The sequence below is a fragment of the Lathyrus oleraceus genome, chromosome 4, assembly GCF_024323335.1.
Source record: "Lathyrus oleraceus cultivar Zhongwan6 chromosome 4, CAAS_Psat_ZW6_1.0, whole genome shotgun sequence".
Classification (NCBI taxonomy): Eukaryota; Viridiplantae; Streptophyta; class Magnoliopsida; order Fabales; family Fabaceae; genus Lathyrus; species Lathyrus oleraceus.
The window spans coordinates 284,399,696-284,421,189 of NC_066582.1; positions in this window are offsets into that span (position 1 = coordinate 284,399,696).

The following is a 21,494-nucleotide window of genomic DNA, read 5'->3' on the forward strand; positions in this document are numbered from 1 at the left end:
GGTGCAGATCTCTTGTGACGATCAAAACCTTTGATGCTGATCCACGAAGCGATCACGAACGTTGAACGATGACAACGTCTCTACTCAGTCCACACGAACGGGTTCCTTCAATCATAGTGCTAGCTGGTACAAATGAAGGCTTTGAGTGAGAGAGAGAGAGAGAGAGAGAGAGAGAGAGAGAGAGAAAATGAAAATGCAACCGCAATGAATGCTTCTGCACAAGGGTTCTATTTATAGAACCACTTGTGTGGGCTTCAAGCTAAAAGGCCCACTTAAGTGTATTTTGGCCCATATCTTATAATATGCCCAAAATCACTTAAGCCCATGGTACCTTACCATATTTCGTATTCTACTCAAGTACACCGTACCTTACGATGTTCTATAATTCACTTAAGGGCACCGTACCTTACGGTATTCCTTAGTTACTATATCTCTCATCAATCCGTCCTTTGTGTGTGACCTTGTAGGTTTTCGTGACGTTGGCAATTATATTAAATCACGCATTTAACATAATAAATAGTGAACGGTATCTAGCAACACATCGCTGCTACCCAAGACACGAAAATGTCATGTGATCTGACAAAACCTTCTGTGATAATACTTATGTGTATAATTACCCTTTTGCCCTTATGTCTATATTGAACACAAGGCATAGACCGTGTCATCCTTGTCCAGTTCAATATTGGGCCCATAGACATTTATCCTGTTATGCAGGATGGGCAAATTCCATCTAGGTCCCTCATGTCCCTCAACATGCTTCGTGGAGTACCCATCAACTATCTTTATGGTTATCCAGTTACGGACAACGTTGGATCAGCAATAAAGCACTCGACTCTACATCTAGGATCCATAGTGGTTTCAGGTTGAAGAGTGGAATACACTATTATCACCATGAGAATAACTTATGACACTTTGCATAACTTTCTATATAGTATTCTCATAGCGGGTCAATCCGGTATAAATATTACTCCTAATATTCATACCTATGTTTAAGACTTGATAACTCTTTATCCATGATCCATGAGATGTGATCATCAGTCTACAAACATAATAGTCTTAATGCTTTAATGTTATCCCACTTCACACTAAAGCTCGACTACGGATACTTTAAGAATAGTGTCCTTATGTTTAATGTGTTCTCATGATTAAGTCACACTTAATACATTAAACGGATTAGCTATTCTAGGGACTTTATTAAACAAACGTAATAAAGAAAAGCCTTTTATTATTCGATACAAGTACCAAAAGTATTGGCCTCTAGGGCTTACACCAACAGTTCTATGAGAGATAAGCCCATTACCCAGGCTTGAGTGCACACACAGGTTTTAGAGTGGATAGTCATGAGGCTTGCGTGGTGTGTTGCTACGTTAAGTCGTTCATGAAGACCCACATCCAGACGAGGTTTCTTTTGGATATATTATGTCCTATGGGTGTTCCATAACGGCAGATGTTCCTCTAGAAATCGTCGACTCTTGTGACCATTTCCCGAGAACTCAGTCGAGGCCTCTCCTCCGAGACGTGATTATGTTAGCTCTGGTGGGCGCATTCTCGCTGATCAATCCGAGGACCCCGAGACTGGGAACTTGCTATTAGGATGTCCTGTTGAGGGGAGTCAGTGGAGGTCTTTTATCCCGTAATAATGCCAAACCTTCAGTGGTAAACGTATTATTCTCAACTGAAGGGCCGAAGCTGACAAACTTCTGTTCTTAGAACCTACCAGTGAGGGGCGGGCTAAATTCAGGAAACCTTAACCTTCAACCTACCCGGTTTTCTGGAGCAGAGCTTTGATCTTGTATTATATTCTTCAGTGGCTTTCTCTTCAGACAGTGCAACCCGACAGATGTTCAAGCAGATACAACAATCTTGATTCCCATGTCACTGCATTGCATCACATCATTTTGCATTCACATCATTGCATCACATCATTTTGCATTCATATCATTTAACACATGTTTATCTATTCCCAGGGGTTTATATCTTCTTCTTGATTCTAGTCGGGGTTTTCTTCTTACACCGTTTATCAAATGTGAGACTAGAATCAAGGGGTTAGAATACCCTTTGGAACTGATAAACATGTCATTGCATTGGCATATCCGTCAGCATCTCTTGCATAACAGGTACCGCCATAGTGTTCTCAGTTGTTTGGTGTTCCACTAGCAGGATAGCTGACTCAGGCATTCACCGGTACGGTACACGCTGAAACCACCAGAGAGCAATGGAAAGCCTACAAGCAGAGCTCGCCAAGATGAAGATCCGCATGAACCAATTCATGGATGTGGTTCAAGGGGTGGCTCAGGGACAGCAAGAGCTCAGGCAGATGATGCAGAGGAATCCCGCCACTACTCAACCAGAGACGTTGACTGATCCTCCAACTGGAGAGGTTAACGGACCTAGTGGATCGGGGCCTACCCCGATCCTACATGTCACCTCCGGTCAACAACCCGTCCATGATAACCAGGAGGATCAGTTCCCCTTGCTTCAGGAAGACTTTGGAATGAGTCATGGTATGGACCCTATGTTTCAGAGACTGGAAGAGAGGTTGAAGGCAGTGGAAGGACAGAATCCTCTGGGAGTAGACGTTGCTGACTTGAGATTGGTCCCAGGCGTGAGGGTGCCACCGAAATTCAAGGTCCCGATATTGGACAAATACAGTGGCAACTCTTGCCCAAAGACCCACGTGCAAGCCTACTTCCGTAAAATGGTTGCATACTCTGACGATGAAAAGTTGCTTATGTACTTTTTCCAGGATAGCCTAGCTGGGGCATCCCTGGAATGGTATATGAGGCTGGACAGAGCCCACATCCGCTGCTGGAGGGATTTGGCTGAGGTTTTCGTGAAGCAATATCAGTATAATGTAGACATGGCTCCGGACAGAACTCAACTTCAGAATCTGTCTCTTAAAGGCAATGAGTGCTTCAGGGAATACGCTCAACGCTGGAGGGAGACAGCTTCCCGTGTTCAACCTCCTATGTTGGAGAAGGAAATGGCTAACATGTTCATGAACACTCTGCCCGAACCTTATTTGGAGCGTCTGGTGGGTTACAATGCCTCCAACTTTGCTGATGTAGTCTCTACCGGAGAGAGGGTGGAGAATTACCTGAAGACATACAAGACCCGGAGTGGAGGTGGATCTTCATCAGGGGTGAAGAAGTCGTTCATTCAGGGACAGAAGAGGAGAGAAGGGGATGCAAGTGCCATATCTTCTTATCAGAACAGGGATAACCGGAGGAATAACTTTCAGAACTATCATCAGCAACCGTATGTTACGGCTGTGACCATTCCAGCTGCAGCACCACTACAACAACAACAACCCCAGCATCAACCAGCTCAGTACCAACCACAACAACCGGGTAACTGACCCGCTTATCAACATAGGCGAAGGACGATGGACCGGCATTTCAACACTCTTCCAATGTCGTACGCTCAGCTACTTTCTAGTCTTCAACAACTACAACTTGTGCAGTTACACACTTTAGCTCCTCCCGATGGTAGACTTCTGATGGGTTACGACACCAACGCTAGGTGTAGCTTCCACTCTGGGGTACCTGGCCACAATATTGAGAACTGCAAAGCTTTTAAGCACGTAGTTCAGGACCTCATAGATTCAAAGGCCATCGACCTTGCACCGACTCCGAATGTCGTCAACAATCCCATGCCCCAGCATGGTGGCGCAAATGTTAATATGATGGAAGGGGAAGCCAGATCCGTCAAAGATACGTTGAAGCTGAAGACTCCGTTGTCGGATATCAAGGGATACTTGTTGAAGGCTGATGTTTTCCCCGGTTGTGGGAAGGGTTGTTTGGATTGTGCTACTCAGAGTGGAGGTTGTTTGAAGCTACAGTAGGGTATCCAGGTCTTGCTCGACAAAGGTATCCTCCAGGTTGAAGATTTATCTGTCCAAGAGTCTGCGGAAGGGGTTGAGGAAGAAGTGTTTGAAGATGCTACTGATGAATTCGCAGATGTTGTTCCTACTGATTCTGTGATCCATGATGATGTTGTCGTTGATATTCCACACATGGCGTTTGATTCTGATGTACTTGCTGAACTTGATTTTGATGTTTCGGATGTGTGTACTTCAACGCCTCAGACTCGTCAGGGGCCGATTACTTTCTCCAGTGCGGGTGTCATCCAATATGGCCAGATCTCTGCGGTCAACGATGAAGATGGGGATAGTGATTGCGACATCGATAACTGGGTGCGTTCGAGGATCCCAGGTGAAGTCATCAACAATTGGTCTTCTGAGGAGATTGTCCAAGTCACTTTTCTGGAGGAGTAATTTTCTTTGTTTGTTCATGCATATCCAAGTCTTACGTTCCGCCCAAGGCGTAATGACTCATTGTAGGGCTCATCTATGTGGATACCTGCATTTTTTATCATAAATAAAGGACGTCTTTTTGCATTCAAATATTTTGTTCACTGTCTTTCTATTTTTGCAGTTTTCAAAAATCAAAAAATATTTGGCAATGTTTTGTTTAGTTTTCACTTTTTTCACACTCATAAGCACATACCATCACTCGTGCAGATGCACATCATCGGATCCTATTGATAACGGTTCTGCTATGGCTCGCTTCGACTTTGAAAATCCAATCTTTCAAGCTGAAGAAGAGGGCGATGAAGACTGTGAACTCCCTGAAGAACTTGCCAGGTTATTAAAGCAAGAGGAAAGGGTCATTCAACCGCATCAAGAGACTACTGAAGTGATTAATCTCGGCACCGAGGACGTCAAGAGAGAAATCAAGATAGGGGCTGCTTTGGAAGATAATGTGAAGAAGGGGCTGATTGAATTGCTGCAAGAATATGTTGACATCTTCGCTTGGTCTTATCAAGACATGCCAGGGCTTGACACAAATATTGTGGTACACCGTTTGCCTCTCAAAGAAGGTTGTCCTCCGGTCAAGCAGAAGCTCAGAAGAACAAGACCAGAGATGGATGTCAAGATAAAGGAAGAAGTGCAAAAACAGTTGGATGCAGGGTTTCTAGCAGTCACAAATTATCCGTCATGGGTTGCAAATATCGTTCCAGTACCTAAGAAGGATGGAAAGGTACGGATGTGTGTTGACTACCGGGATCTGAACAGAGCTAGTCCTAAAGATGATTTCCCATTACCTCTCATCGACGTTTTGGTGGATAACACAGCTCAATTCTCGGTATTCTCCTTCATGGATGGCTTTTCTGGCTATAATCAAATTAAGATGGCACCAGAAGACATGGAGAAGACAATGATCATAATCCCATGGGGCACCTTCTGCTACAAGGTGATGCCGTTTGGTCTGAAAAATGCCGGAGCAACATATCAACGAGCGATGGTGACTCTTTTCCATGATATGATTCATCATGAAATAGAGGTTTATGTTGATGATATGATTGCCAAATCTCAGACGGAAGAAGAACATTTGGTGAATTTGCAGAAATTGTTTGAGCGTTTGAGAAAATTCAAGCTGAGGCTTAATCCGAACAAGTGTACTTTTTGGGTGAGATCTGGAAAATTGCTGGGTTTTTTGTTAGTGAAAAGGGGATTGAGGTGGATCTGACCAAAGTTAAAGCGATACAGGAAATGCCTGAGCCAAGAACAGAGAAACAAGTCCGTGGTTTCTTAGGGAGGTTGAACTACATTGCAAGGTTCATCTCTCACCTAACAGCCACGTGCGAGCCAATATTCAAATTGCTGAGAAAAGATCAGGCTATCAGGTGGAATGATGATTGCCAAAGGGCTTTCGAGAATATAAAAGAGTATTTGCAGAATCCTCCTATCCTTATGCCTCCAGTCCTAGGGAGACCGCTGATTATGTATTTGACAGTACTAGACAATTCCATGGGTTGTGTTCTCGGTCAACACGATGAGATAGGTAGGAAAGAGCATGCCATCTACTACCTGAGTAAGAAATTCACAGATTGCGAGTCAAGATACTCGATGCTTGAAAAGACGTGTTGTGCACTTGCATGGGTTGCTAAGCCATTGAGATAATACATGTTGTCTCACACAACCTTATTGATCTCCAAGATGGATCCAGTCAAGTACATATTCGAGAAGCCATCTCTCACCGGAAGGGTTGCTCGTTGGCAAATGGTACTGACAGAGTACGATATACAGTATACATCCCAGAAAGCCATCAAGGGGAGTATTCTGTCAGACTATCTTGCTCTGCAGCCGATTGATGATTATGAGCCGATGAAGTTTGATTTTCCAGATGAAGACATCATGTTCCTCAAGATGAAAGACTGTGAAGAGCCAGTTGTTGAGGAGGGACCTGATCCAGACGAAAAGTGGACTTTGTTGTTTGATGGGGTTGTCAATGCCAGAGGAAGTGGAATTGGCGCTGTCATTACTACTCCGAAAGGTGCCCACATGCCTTTCACCGCTCGTCTGACTTTTGAGTGAACAAATAATGAAGCTGAGTATGAAGCCTGTATCTTGGGTATTGAGCAAGCCATTGATTTGGGAATCAAGACTCTGGACATCTTCGGAGATTCAGCTCTAGTGATCAATCAAGTGAACGGCGATTGGAACACCCTCCAGCCCAATCTAGTCCCTTACAGAGATTACACGAGAAGACTATTGACTTTCTTCACAACAGTAAAGTTGTATCACATACCTCGTGATGAGAACCAGATGGCAGATGCTCTTGCCACTCTATCCTCCATGATCAACGTGATTCGGTGGAACCACGCTCCCAGGATCGATGTGATGCGCCTCGACAGGGCCGCGTATGTGTTTGCTGCTGAATTGGTAGTTGACGACAAGCCCTGGTATCACAACATCAAGCGCTTTATGAAGAATTAAGAGTACCCTTCAGGGGCATCCAACAATGATAGAAAGACTTTGAGAAGATTGGCAGGCAGTTTCTTCTTGAACAAAGACGATGTGCTATATAAGAGGAACTTCGACATGGTTTTGCTCAGATGCGTGGATAGACACGAAGCAGACATGTTAATGCAGGAAGTTCATGAAGGCTCCTTCGGTACTCATGCCGGCGGACATGCAATGGCTAAGAAATTGTTGAGAGCGGGATATTACTGGATGACCTTGGAATCTGATTGTTTCAAATATGCTCGGAAGTGTCATAAATACCAGATTTATGTTGATAAGGTACATGTGACGCCAAATCCTTTGAATATGATGTCTTCATCGTGGCCTTTTGCTATGTGGGGCATCGATATGATTGGAAAGATTGAGCCGACCGCCTCTAATGGGCATCACTTCATCCTTGTTGCCATCAACTATTTCACCAAGTGGGTCGAAGCAGCATCGTTCGCGAATGTCACCAGACATGTGATTGCCGGATTCATTAAGAAAGAAATCATTTGTCGTTACAGGATTCCCGAAAGAATCATTACTGATAATGGTTCTAATCTCAATAACAAGATGATGAAGGAGTTGTGCAAGAACTTCAACATTCAGCATCACAGTTCTTCCCCTTATCGTCCTAAGATGAACGGCGTTGTTGAGGCAGCAAATAAGAACATAAAGAAGATTGTGCAGAAGATGGTCGTTACGTACAGAGATTGGCATGAGATACTACCCTTTGCCTTGCATGGGTACCGTACTTCAGTACGTACATCGACCGAGGCAACCCCTTACTCCCTTGTGTATGGTATGGAAGCAGTCCTACCTGTTGAAGTGGAGATTCCTTCTCTAAGAGTCTTGTTGGATGTCAAGTTAGACGAAGCTGAATGGATTCGGACAAGGTTCAATGAGTTGAGTCTTATCAAAGAGAAACGAATGGCAGCCATTTGTCATGGGCAGTTGTATCGGAGTCGGATGAAGAGAGCCTTTGATCAGAAAGTGCATCCTCGATGCTTCCAGGTCGGAGATTTGGTGTTGAAAAGGATCCTTCCTCCTCAGACAGATCACAGGGGCAAGTGGACTCCTAACTATGATGGACCATATATTTTCACCAAGGTTTTTGATGGTGGGGCCTTAATGCTTGCAACTATGGATGGTGAAAACTTCACTTCCCCTGTGAACTCAGACGCAGTTAAAAAATACTTCGCATAAAATAGACCCACTGGACAGTAAAAAGAATAGTCCAGGCAAAAATGGGCATCCCGATGAACCAAGAAAATGAAAAGGTTCGGGCAAAAATTAGGGATTAAAAATAAAAAGATCGTACACCCGGTAAGTTGAAAACCTGAAAAGGCAACTTAGGCAAAAAAGGGTATCCCGGTGGATTGAAAACCCGAAAAGGGCGATCCAGGTAAAATTTAGGGATTAAACGAATGACTGCGTTCTGAGTAGTTCTGAATCTCATCTCGTGTCAATGACTGGAAACTTTTGAAGGATAGGAAACAGTCCAATCACTCTTTTCAGAAAGCTGATCATCTGGAGGATCTTGAAGACGAGCAAGTCATAGCAGAATTGGAACCCAATAGAAATCCATTTCACATTGCCATTAGATTAATTTCTGTTTTTATCTTTTGTGCGATTACCTCTTTCCAGGGATTGCTTCCGGATGTAAATGCCTATTCAGAGGCCACTCAATCAATAAAATCGTGTTATTCAGTACATCTCTGTTTTCATTTTCATTTTACTGTTTTGTTTGCAAAAATGACGTCCGAATTTTTGATAAACATTGCATCATGAAACATAAGAGCTTTACAGGTACATGCGTAATAAACATTTAAAATTGCTGTAAATGTTAAGTGCTTTAGATCGTCTATTCAGAACAGGTACCCTCAGGGCATTTCCTTAAGGTTCCCAGCCGATGATCGCGAATGTTTTCCGCCAACAGTCGAAGTTGGTATCTTATCCCTGCAGAGCTGATCAGAGCATTAGATTCTTCGATCCCCAATAGGCTCTCACTGCTGTACCTCCCCCAAGCGGTTGTTTCAGAATATACACCCCCTAGTAGAGTTGACAGTGTCAGACTATACATCCCCAGCGGAGTTGACAGTGCCAGACTGTATCTTCCCAGCAGAAGCGGCTGCTCCTCAGGGTTCGATTCCAGATCGATGATCTCGACGCCAGATCCATGGTCTTTTTCCTTGAAGCAGAATCTCGGTACCGTATCGGTGTTTGCTTCCCCTACTAAGTCGTCTCTCTCGCAGATTATGGTTGCCAGAACCACTATCGCTTTCCCCAACAGCAGGTTTTCCGTGCCGTTCTCTCCCCAGTCAGAGTCTCGGTATTTCGTCATTGCTAGAACACCGTGTGGCGGGTCATTTCCCCACAGAGTTCTTTGCGCTGTGCATCTCCAACAACCTTGCCAGGGTCCAGAAGATGGTGATCATTTCCCCAGCAGATTCCCTTGCCTCGGCTTGGCATTCTACCCAGCATTTCGCATCCCTGCATGTAGAATCATATGACATTGCATCCTCCAAAATCGCGTAGCATTTCCATTTTCATGGAGCATTACGCCATTGAAAAATTCAAACATACGCATGTAAGCATAAAACATTCTCGGTATCCCAAGTGATAAGCCAGAAGTTGTTACCAGTACTCAGACTGAAGATTGTTCATGACTTACCTTTATTATCCCCAGCAAGTGTCATTGGCCCATGCGCTGCCTCTATTATCTTTCCATATTTCTGCCGATGCTGACAGGCATGAAGTTTTTCCGGTATTCAGACCGAAGTGGCATTCAGGCCAATTTTCCGATGTTCAGATCGAAGAAGTTTCTGACATTCAGGTCGATGCAACTTGTGGCATTCAGGCCAGTTTCCGGTATTCAGACCGAAGTGGCATTCAGGCCAGTTTCCGGTATTCAGACCGAAGTGACGTTCAGGCCAATTTTCCGATGTTCAGATCGAAGAAGTTTCCGACATTCAGGTCGATGCAACTTGTGGCATTCAGGCCAGTTTCCAGTATTCAGACCGAAGTGGCATTTAGGCCAGTTTCCAGTATTCAGACCAAAGTGGAGTTCAGGCCAGTTTTCCGATGTTCGGATCGAAGAAGTTTCCGACATTCAGGTCGATGCAACTTGTGGCATTCAGGCCAGTTTTCGATATTCAGACCGAAGTGGCATTCATGCCAGTTTCCGGTATTCAGATCGAAGTGGCGTTCAGGCCAGTTTTCTGATGTTCAGATCGAAGAAGTTTCCAACATTCAGGTTGACGCAACTTATGGCATTCAGGCCAGCCTCTCGGTGTTCAGACCGATATTAATAATCTCATATCTTCCGATGTTCAGATCGAAGTCATTTCCAATATTCAGACTGATGAGCGGCATTCAGGCCATGGTTATTTCTATGTTATCATTTATTTTGGTATCCAGGTTAACATTCTTTTTCGGTATTCAGACTGACTCTCACCGTACCAGACAGATTCTTCTTTCAAGACCACCTCTTTGCCGATTCTGACAGACATTGTTACTTCACTTCAGTGCAAATTTTTGGGCTTTTATTGTATTCAATCCCTTGATACCTCGAAAGTGCGAAAGTCGCTACTATCTTCTTTTCGGGTCTCCAGTTGATTGAATAGGGGCAGCTGTAATACCTCAAAATTTGCCCCCCTCATTCATGCATTCATTTTTAGGTCATTTAACATTTCATATTGCATTTCATCATGTCAATCGGAATTAGATCCAAGAAGCTTGAATATCATCCAAGACACTTTGTGTGTCCTATCTGGGTGATCAGTCAACATAAGGGAATGGCTTGAGATACTTCCAACATGTTCAAATGGGGTCTATTCATCAGTCAAAACGTTAATCTTGAAGGAGAAAAAGTTTGTTCATGAGCTGTCATGCTCGCTAGGCGAGCAGAATGGGTCGCCTAGCGAGTCCTGAGAAAAGCCACCAGAATCACCTACGCTCAGAGGAATTTCTCGAACTGTCATGCTCGCTAGGCGAAGCCGACGCGTTTTGAAAATAAAAATAAAAAATAAAAATAAATAAATAAATAAAATATAACAGAGAAATCTTGGACTTGGACCTCTCTCATTTGAGCCCACAAAGCCACGAAAATCAAGTTATAAATTTAGAAATTTCAGTAAAGGAAAAAGAAAGAGAGAGAGGGAGAATTGGTGAAAGCTGAAAACACTCTGAAGTTTCCTTGGAACAAAACCCTAGAGAGATTCTAACTAATTCAGAGCAACCTCCAGAGACTGAAGGGAACTCATCTGCAAAGAACCAATTCCCTCTCATATAAACCCTAAGATTGTTCTGCAAAGCCAACGGTGCAATTCAATTTCAATCGATCCTCCCCAATCAGGTATGCCCTATTTCCACTACTTTATACTTTCAACCTAAAATTTCTGAATGTATGAGGTATTATGGGTGAATTTGGAAGAGTGGGTATCGTTAGGTTTTGCATGTGGGCACATGTTTTAGTATGTATGTCATGCCTTGATGTGTGGATCCTTGCCCCCTGACTTTGAATTTTGATACCCTTTTGATGCATGTGTTTGACAAGAGGTTTAGGCCTCCTACACTTGGTTGCTTTTTGTGAGCTCTTTTTGTGAATTTTAATGGCATGATTCATGTGGTTACATTTTGATTTGGGGCAACTCTTGATTGCACCCCATCTTGTCACTCTAACCTGTTTGTTGAGTTTTTTGTGAGGGCTCACATGACTCCTGAAAGGATAGCTTGCTTGGAATTCCACTTTATTTGTGGGATACCATTTGGAGATTTATTCCGATTACCTGTATTGACTTGTTTTCTTTGATGGTTCCAGCTCGAGAGATCTCTGGGTTTCTTATTTCTTTAGTTGTTGTTACTTTGGATCTTTATCCGTGTGGTAGATCTCTTGATCCCTTTTACATCTTTCCATCATTTTACCGCTTTCTTAGCTGGAAGACCTCGATAGGAGGCAATGTTTTATGTGTTTACTTTTGTGCCCAAAGACCTCCAAGAGGAGGCACCAGTGCTAAAGTCCTTCATGAAGAGGCAATTGACGGATAAAATGGATTAGTAGTCAATCCCTCGTTATTCAGTGTGTCGTTCTCTATGCTCGCACTATGTGTCGATGCTTCAGAAAAAAAGCCCAAGATCTTTTGTCCGGTCAGTCAGTGGGGAGGGTTCCATCTTTCTGAACCCCCACGCTTTGTCATGAGCTCACCCTGTCCAGGGTTAAGAGCTATGAGATATTATCCTCATTACCCTTTTTATCTGCTCACCCTGACGTTCAATGTCAGTGGTTAAGAGCCCATTTGATTACCTTTCCATGGCTTGTTTGCCGAGGTTGATATGACCCCTCTTGACTAAAGCCCTACCCATGTAGGTTTGAGCCCCCTTGGTGGCATTTTACGTTATGCATGTTTGTTTTGTATGGTGTGATCGTCTCCCCATAGGATTGCTAGGCTTCGTATAGTCTCTCGTTGGCATGTCAATTAAGGTAGCATTGTTCCTTCGTCTAGGACTTCCTTTTTTGCATGAGCATTCCTAAAACCCAAACAAACTCATTGCTTTTTCTTCTCCTAAGAACACGTTAACTCCTTCTACTACAGGCGAGGAAGTCTCCAAAGGTCGAGCATCCGGTAGATTGCGTAGTAACGTCGTTCATCTAAAAAACACAACCCTTAACCCGTAGTTAGCCGAACTACGGTTTGCTCTGATTCACATTCCAGATGAGATACGTAGGGATAAGACGCGATGTCTTAGCGAGCACACTCCTCTTTAACCCATAGGTAGCCGAGCTACGAAGACTCTGATTCTCATATTCATATGAGATACGTATGCAGTGGATGCGATATCCGTACGAGTCATTTTCTTTTGACCCTTCTTTTAGCAAAAGTACATTAGGTAAACCCACACCCTTTAGACAAGAACAACAAAAGTGGATCCCGTAGAGTACTACGGATGCGTAGGGGTGCTAATACCTTCCCTTCGCATAATCGACTCCCGAACCCAAGATTTGGTTGCGAGACCTTGTCTTTTCCTTTCCCTTTTCCAGGTTTACTTCGAGCGTTTCCTTTCCCTCCTTTGGGATAAATAAAGCACGGTGGTGACTCTTGTGTCATTTCTTTCTCGTCGGTTGTTTTTTCGCATCTCCTTTTTCAGGTTGCGACACTTCTCATATCTCAAGTTTGCTCTCTAGACTCGGGTAGAGAGTCTTTCCTCAAGATTTCTTACAAACAATGTGAGAAAGCAAAAGGGCAACATAACAAATATCATATGAAAATTCAAAGCAAAAGACAATAAATAAAGTAAGTAATGCAAAAAGATAAACACTCAAACATGCGAGGAAGCAAACTAGACTAGACTTGACTTTCTTAGGGAAGATGTCCCCATCAGAGTCGTTAGCTATCGCTACATGAAAAATACAGAGATGTCATTGGATTTTATTTATTCCAAGTTATTGCACTTCATTATAACAAGTGTTTTTAACTTTGGGAAGAATGTTTTACGAGATTCCAAATTTGACATATTTTTATTCTCCTAATCATCTTCAATCATATGCTTCAACTCTTTGCATTATTCAATTTTTATATAAAGTAATTGTGGCAGACACCTTATCATAGAAGTGGAGATTTTTTTTTCCAAATTTTCACATCGCCCGATTTTTAATCTTGTAAGATTTTCTTGAATCGTGTCATCCATTACACTCCTTTCATATGTAAATACGTTTTCCAGTTGCTCACAATCAACTGTTTCCAATTTCTCCAGCAACAACAAGGTTCAAAAAGTTGACAATTCAAAAAGAGAAACCAAAGTTGAGCATTGTCATACCCCAATTTTGTCCGGGTAAGAAAAATCTTTCACCAATATTCACCACCAGAAGTTATAAGGCATAAATTCTATCTTAGGGTTTATCAACCCTAAGCTACTCCAAACTCCCCATCCTTCCTAAATGCACATCCAATACTCACATGATTATTCTAAAGAAAACTCTCAGTGGCATCAAATTTTCAACAAATCCTTCAGTGGCATTTCATCTGTTAATTTCCTTGTACATGACTCAAGAAAACATTTGTTGCGTTTGTCTCTTATAGCTGTTACTAAAGCATGAGATGGTATGCGCATTTTGTGACTTGTTGGTTATAAAAGGCTCATTTTTGGGTTACCCATAAGACCTTTTGGTTTTAAAAAAAGCTCACTCCCATCAACATGTCCATAATTAATATTGCAAGTCCAAACTGTGGTTCAAATCTTTTTTACATATACTAATCCAAGTCCACTTTCTTAAAAGCCATTTTATTTTTAATGATCACTTGATTATCCCAAGATTGTGAGCCTATTTCAATATCCCAAATATTTGTGCTAAGTCTTGATCCTTCATAAGTGTCTAAATTGCAAGTTGCATTTTTTAAAAACATGTATATGTTTGATTTAATCTAAGGTTGATTATGGGAAGGAACTATTATGATTGATAACGTTTTTAAGTCACCATATTTAGACTCATGTGCCAAGATCCTTTGTTGGTTTCATGGTTAGAGTTGAGATTTTAATACTTATGACGTGTGTTTCATTTTAGACCTTTGGTTGTTTTTTTTATTTTGCTGATAGTAATATACTAAAGGCAACCATTTGTGGAACATCCATTATTATTTTATGGTGGTCCAAACAAGTTTTCAAATGAATATTAAGATAAGTTTGAGTGTTTAAGAATTCATTACACAAATAAAGTCTTAAGCTAGAACCGTACAATATATTATAGACAGTCCAAAAAGCACTATACACATTATCCAAAATACAAAGTATGTACGAAATTGAATAAACAAAGTTTTGTGCTGCAAATTCAGCAAGTGAAGGCAAAGCCTTTGAAACACCAACGCCCAAAACCATCCTGTGGATTGAAATGCCCTAAAGTCCAACTTCCTCATAGAGCTGGCGCAGCAGACCTTTTCCTCAATTAGGGTCATTTCACCTTTGAGACCTGCGAAGGAATAACAGCTTAAGTCAAAAGTCGGTATCCATAAGCACTTAAAAGACTGGAAAAAAAATTAATAAATTAATTAGGTAAAAGCTTTGCACAGGGGAATACAATGAACGCCCAGAAATGTAACAAATCCACAAAATCAAAACCCCACGAAATCTAGGATGAGCAAGATATCCTGACAGATTTTATCATAAGATTTACTAGCTCCTCATGGGGAGGATAAACTTAATAATCCCACTATTAATACCCAGTACGTAACACTGAGTAAAGGACGGTGAATCAAAAAGAAAAGAAATCAAAAATAATTTTTCCATTTAACACAACCATTAACAGCGCTCAAAGGGAGTCAAGAGTAGAGGAAGACGAAAGGGGTGGATTGTTAGAAAGAAACTTATCTGGAAACGCCACGGAGAAGACATCGTCGGTGATCCACTTCCGGTCAAGTATACTTTTTCTTTCTCCTTCACTTTGAATATTTTCACAATCTCGTTTGTCTTGATGAGCCTACCAAAACCCCCATGTCAATTGCTTAAAATTTCCGCTGTTGTGGCTTCATTTGTAGACTTAGGGTTTTGACTCTGAATGTTGGTATTTATTTGTTTTTTATGTTCGTTGGCTTGAGGAGGAGATTTATGGGGTTTGGTTTATGAAAATCTCTATTTAGGTTTTTAGGTTTTCCAATCCAAGGCTTTGGGTTAACCTTTTGTGGTTTTCGTGACCGGATCTGTGATTGCGAGGTTAGAATAGGTAGGGTTGGTGTTTGGAGTTTAGATTTTGGACGTGGGTTGGCCGGAGAAGAAGGTGGCGCCGCCGTGGGTGTCTGGCAACCACCGTCTTCTCCGATGAAGCTTGGCCGGCGGAGGTTGTTTTCACTTGGAGAGCATTAGAGCTCTGAAGTGAAGAGAGAGAAAACATATGGCCAAGTGAATCCGTTTCCTCTGATTTAGTTTTTAAATGAGCACTTCTGGGTGGGCGCATGTGCGCCATGTGGCTCCTTCTTGGAAGGCCACGCTTGGGTTTGACTTTGGTCAACCAGGCTATTCCATGGAAGCGACCCCACCATTCCTTACTGTGTACTAGCATCATGTCCACACGTTTGGTTGAATGGTTTAAGACTCATTGATCTAACGGCCCTGGGTTGATCTTCATAGTCAATTCGTTGACTAGAAGTCCCTTTGAGGCTATTGGGCCTGCGTGTGGGGTCTCCAAACCAGCGCACATGCCTCTCTTGTTTCCAGCACCTCCCTTTCTAGATAGGGAGTGTTTTTTTGGTTTTGCTTGGGCCAAAGGCAGGCCAATTCTCTTTTTAAAAAAAAGTTATTTCCTTTAGATTTATATGTATTCATACAATTTGTTTTATTTAAAATCAATTAGGTCATCTTAGGATTTCTGACCAATTAATATTTTGATTAAATAATTAAAATTTTATTATTTGTATAATTAATCCTTTTCATTTTTATGTATTATTATTTAACTTATTCGATTGATTATTTTCTTATAAGACTTATTTATATTAAGTTTACCCTATTAAGTTATTTATACAACACTTTGCACCACTCAAGCCATGTTTTTAGGATATATAGTTGGTAATTATTCCAAGCATTATAATCATATTAAACCACATACTTCTCGATTCAATGTCGAGCCAACTTCCCAAATGCCCTTGTAAGTCGATTGCTTATAACATCGCCATCAACCTCACATAACTTGCTCTTTGGCTTTCTTACAATGAGACCTATTCGATTTTTATTTAATCGAGTAGAAGAATAATACACTAAAATAAATTCGTTTCATTCACAAAGTACCAAATTAAGACCTCGATCCAATGTCGAGTATTTTCACTCAAAATTAAATTAAAATACCTAATCACAATTAAATGCCACTTCAGTTGGAAATAAAAAAAAGGGAGATAGTTTTGAGTTTTCAACTCCTCTCCTCGGTTAGTTGAATACGAGTTCTTTTACTCGGTTAGTCGAATAATCGTCATTTCTAATCCACTTAAGCATAATTAAATCAAAGCGTTCCTACAATAAATAAAAATGAAATGGGGAATGGTTTTAAGTCTTTAACTCCTCTCCTCGATTGTTTGAATACGAGTTTTCTTACTCGGTCAGTTAAACACTTGTCATTTCGTTACAAACTTCTAAACCCCGGTTAAATCAATTTATTCTCATAATAAATGAAAAAAGGAGATGATTTTAAGTTTTCAACTTCTCTCCTCGACTGTTTGAATACAAGTTCTCTTACTCGATTAGTCAGACAATTGTCATTTTTCCGTAAACTTATAACTTAATCAAATCATTTTCACAATAAACTATACAAAAAGGGAGATGGTATTGAGCCTTCGATTCGTCTCCTCAAATGCTTGGATATGAGTTGTCTTACTCAGCCGTTCAAGTACTTGTCATTTATTCTAAAATACATCAACGATACACAAACCTATTTTCATAATCCCTCGGGTGAAAAAAGAAAGCGGTCTAGAGCCTTCTATTCCCTTTCCCGATTATTAGGATACGAGTTGTCTTACTCGATTATCCGAGTATTCGTCATCTATTCAAAATATCTTAACTATTATTAAGTCTTTTTTATAATTAAGAATGAAAAAGAAGTGGTCTAGAGTCTTCTATTCCCTTTCCCGACTATTAGGATACGAGTTGTCTTACTCGACTATCCAAGTAATCGTCATCCAACCAAAAACATCTCAATCAAACAAAACGTCAAACATATTAATTTGACTTGTCACCCCTGTGTGACCAAAACCCTTCTTTCAAAAAGAACACTGTTAATCCTTTCTAATGCACATAACAAACTAGTGCTCAAGCCTCCTCCGAGAGTAGACAAGCCAACGTTTAGCCTTTAGAACGCGATCTGCGCAGTTTTTCATGAAAGACACCAACCAACCGTAGTTCCCCCGAACTACGAATGCTCTGATTTCCTTATTGCACCATAAGGATACGTAGGCAGGAGATTGCTGTATCTTCGCGAGCACACTAATAAAAAACCTCCTTTTTCCCCTTTCTGAGGTTCCCATCCATTTCTATTTTCAATATATTTATAACCCGAAGAAAACAAACAACGTAAGTTAACACTCAAATTGCAAAATTGAACTAAAAGGTCCCCGTTGAGTACAACGGACGTGAGGGGTGCTAATACCTTCCCCTTGCATAATCAACTCCCGAACCCAAATATCGTTATGGCGACCATTATTCTATATTTTTAAAGGTTTTATCGATCTTTTCTTATTCCTTCATTGGGATAAATAAAGTTCGGTGGCGACTCTGTTCGAACTAATTTTTTTCGCGATCATCGCGAGGAATTACATTTTTCGAAGTGCGACAGATGGCGACTCTGCTGGGGAGTAGCTCCGAGCAAAAGAGAGTGAAGCCTAATTTTGTTCGATTTCTGTATTGTTTGTTAATATTGTTTGTTTGTTTTTTATTTTTATTCTATTATTATTATTCTGTCATAATTATTGTTTTGTGATTTATTGGCTATGTCTTGTTTGGGGCTCTCTCTTAGTGGTGCTTTGTGAGATAGGCTCTCTACCCGAGTCTGAGAAAAATCGTAAGTTTAAGTTGGTGGTTGCGTAGTGGACGCACACAAGGAGTCTTCCTTGTCGGGACGATACGAAGATCCCGCCTAGAGGAGATTCTCTTGAGATATTGGTTCCCGACGAGTCTTCGTCACGACGATAGTATTCTCAAGTTGGATCAATGACTCTAGGGACCTTTTAACCCACTATATCCGGAGGTTATGTAGTATTTACCTAAAAAGTTTCAGACTTGTTGGGTTAATACGAAAGCCTCAATCAGATGAGATCCCTTGGACGTATTATTACCTTACAGTAATATTTCCAACCTCGATCTATGACTCTGAGAACCTTGTTAGAACCCTGGACTCGAGAATCGTGTAGTAGAAACCCCATGGAGCCTTCCTTGTTGGGACAATATGAAGACCTCATCTAGACGAGATCTTCTTAAGGATATTATTGTCCGACGAGTCTTCGTCACGGCAGTGCGTTCTCAAGAAATATACGTGACTCTAGGAAGCTACCAACTGTAGAGTCTACCCATGGGGTTCCATTAATCAGAGATACTTGTCATTTACCCATTATTCTGATCCATCTGAGAACACCTTGAACCTGTGATCCTGAACCTATCACTACATTCATACACATATCATTACATCTACAATCATCATGCATTGTATATCTTTTTTTAGCACAAAATATATACAAAAAAAAAACTCATCCATCCTTCGGCCATAACCTGCAGTTGATTTCCCGATACTAATATCAGACTTGAAGTAGCTCTTGAAAGATCATGGATCCGTTGGAGCAAAGTCATATTGAATTGAGAGAAGATGTGGACTCGATGAAAAACCAGATAGACCAACTTGTTGAGGATATGATAGCTTTAGCAATAAGGGAGGACAACATCCAGTAGACTACGGTTATTGAGAATTCCATTCCGCCTCTAGTAAATGATCCTACCCAACCTTAGCTTGTGTGAACCTCAGTCGATAACTCTGTTGTACAAGAACGTCACATGGTTCAAGATTCCTCTTCTCATGATGTTGTTGAGTATCACATCTTTGCATTCTCCGTGCCTGATTCCCATGGAAATAGCCTAGTGGTTAATACTGAACAACCACAAGATGATGAGATTACTAAAAGATGTCACGTGCTAGAGAAAAGACTCAAGACCATAGAAAGGCAAGATACGGTTGAACTGAATGCCTTAGGCATATGTTTGGTACCTGACCTGGTTATACCCCCCAAATATCAAAGTACCGGAATTTGAGAAGTACAAAGGGGATGGTTGTCCAAAGCACCGTTTGGTGATGTTTTGTCGAAAAATGACCTCTCATGCCCAAAAGGATAATCTAATGATTCATTATGTTCAGGACAGTTTGATTGGGGCATCATTGAGATGGTACATGAAGTTAGAAAGGAGCCACATTCAATCATGGTTGGACCTAGCTAACGCCTTCTTGAAGCAATACGAATATAATTTGGACATAGCTCCCGACCGCCTGCAGCTAAGAGCCTTATCTCAAGAAGATAAAGAATCCTTCAGAGGGTATGCCCAAGGATGGAGGGAGTTAGCGGCTTGCGTTGAACCACCGCTCTTAGACAAGGAATTGATGGAATTATTCTGAGATACCTTGCAAAGTCCTTACTTCGAAAGGATGATTAGCAGTGCAGCGTCAGACTTCGCTCATTTGGTGTCAATCGGAGAACGCATCGAGTATGGCCTTAAAAGTGGAAGAATCCAATGCGCCTCAAATAGCCAGGGCCTTGAAAATGAATCTATTGTTAGTTCCCAAAAGGAAGAAGAGGCTGAAATTAATGCAGTCTGGGAAAACCCACAAGCTCCATATCAGAGATCATCCTCTCCTTATGGTCAGCATCCTGCAAATCAAGGATCTCCTCAATACCAACGACAGATTCCATCTCAGCAACTAGACAAGCGCTAGAATACTCCGCATCAACATCGTCTGCTTGCTCAACAAAGGCCAAGGATGCCAGAGAGACACATTGATCCGTTTCCAATGCCATACAGTCAAATACTTCCATATTTGATTAAGGGAGGACTAATAGTGCCAAAGGAGCTAAAACCAGTAAGCCCTCCATATCCACCAGGCTTTGATGCCAACGCATATTGGGGCACAAGGGCATTCAACTAAAGACTGTAAGGTGCTCAAGAGTAAGGTACAAACCCTGTTAGATTCCAAGATGTTCTCGTTTGCGCCTCAAGGCCCTCAAATCAGTAATACTCCTTCACCTAGATGTGTTGGTCCATCAGTCCATGTTATGGAAGAAATTTCTGAGAATAGGTCTGAAGATGATTACCATACGAGTCTCTATGAGCAGAACTACCACTACGCTGAAGAAGGCTAGCCCAGCAGTGAACCAGACATGAGAAAGCTTCCTCGGCACTGGCAACCGTTTGGATATTTCTAGCATTTCATGTGTTTTTTTCTTTGCATGTTAAAGTACTTATCTGCTTTCAAGTATTGTTGCTTTCCTTTAATGGTAATATTAATGAAATCATTATGCATGTTTTGAACGAATCCTTTCGTATTCACTCATCTTTTCCATTTATATAAAAAAAAATACAAAAATATTACTCCCATCCACTTATCAAATTGTTATTTTAGCAAAGATTGAAGGGAGGATGACGAAAACAAAATACACATAATGGTTGACTGTATGCTTTTGGATAAAACCTTGTTGATGATGTACATGCATTGTTTCAAATCCCCAAACACTGGAGAGATAAGGAGTTAATCCCTAGTCAACCACTTCGAGCATAGAAGTAGGTGTTTCTTTCGGATATACAAAACCTTACATTTAACCTGGGGCAGGGTAGTGATTTAGTTAATTTAACTATGCATTCAAAATTACAAGATGAAACGTCCCACTTGTGGATCAACTACACGCTATTCTTCGCACACGTCTTGAAGTGTCGAAGAACCATACAGAATCCAAAATCTATATCGGTTATTCTTCAATGACCAAGGACTTGGCATTCACAATTTTTCAAAAAAAGCCTGCTAAGTCGATACCCCAAAAGGAGACTATAGGCGAAAAACTAGGGCAATCCCGATGGACTAAAAGCTTCAAAAGTAGTCCAGGAAAAAGTTAGGGATCAAAGAAATATCAAAAGAGTGCATGAAAATCCTTCATAAAAGCAAAACAAGATTCAGTGACCACCATATCAAAATCAAAGGGTC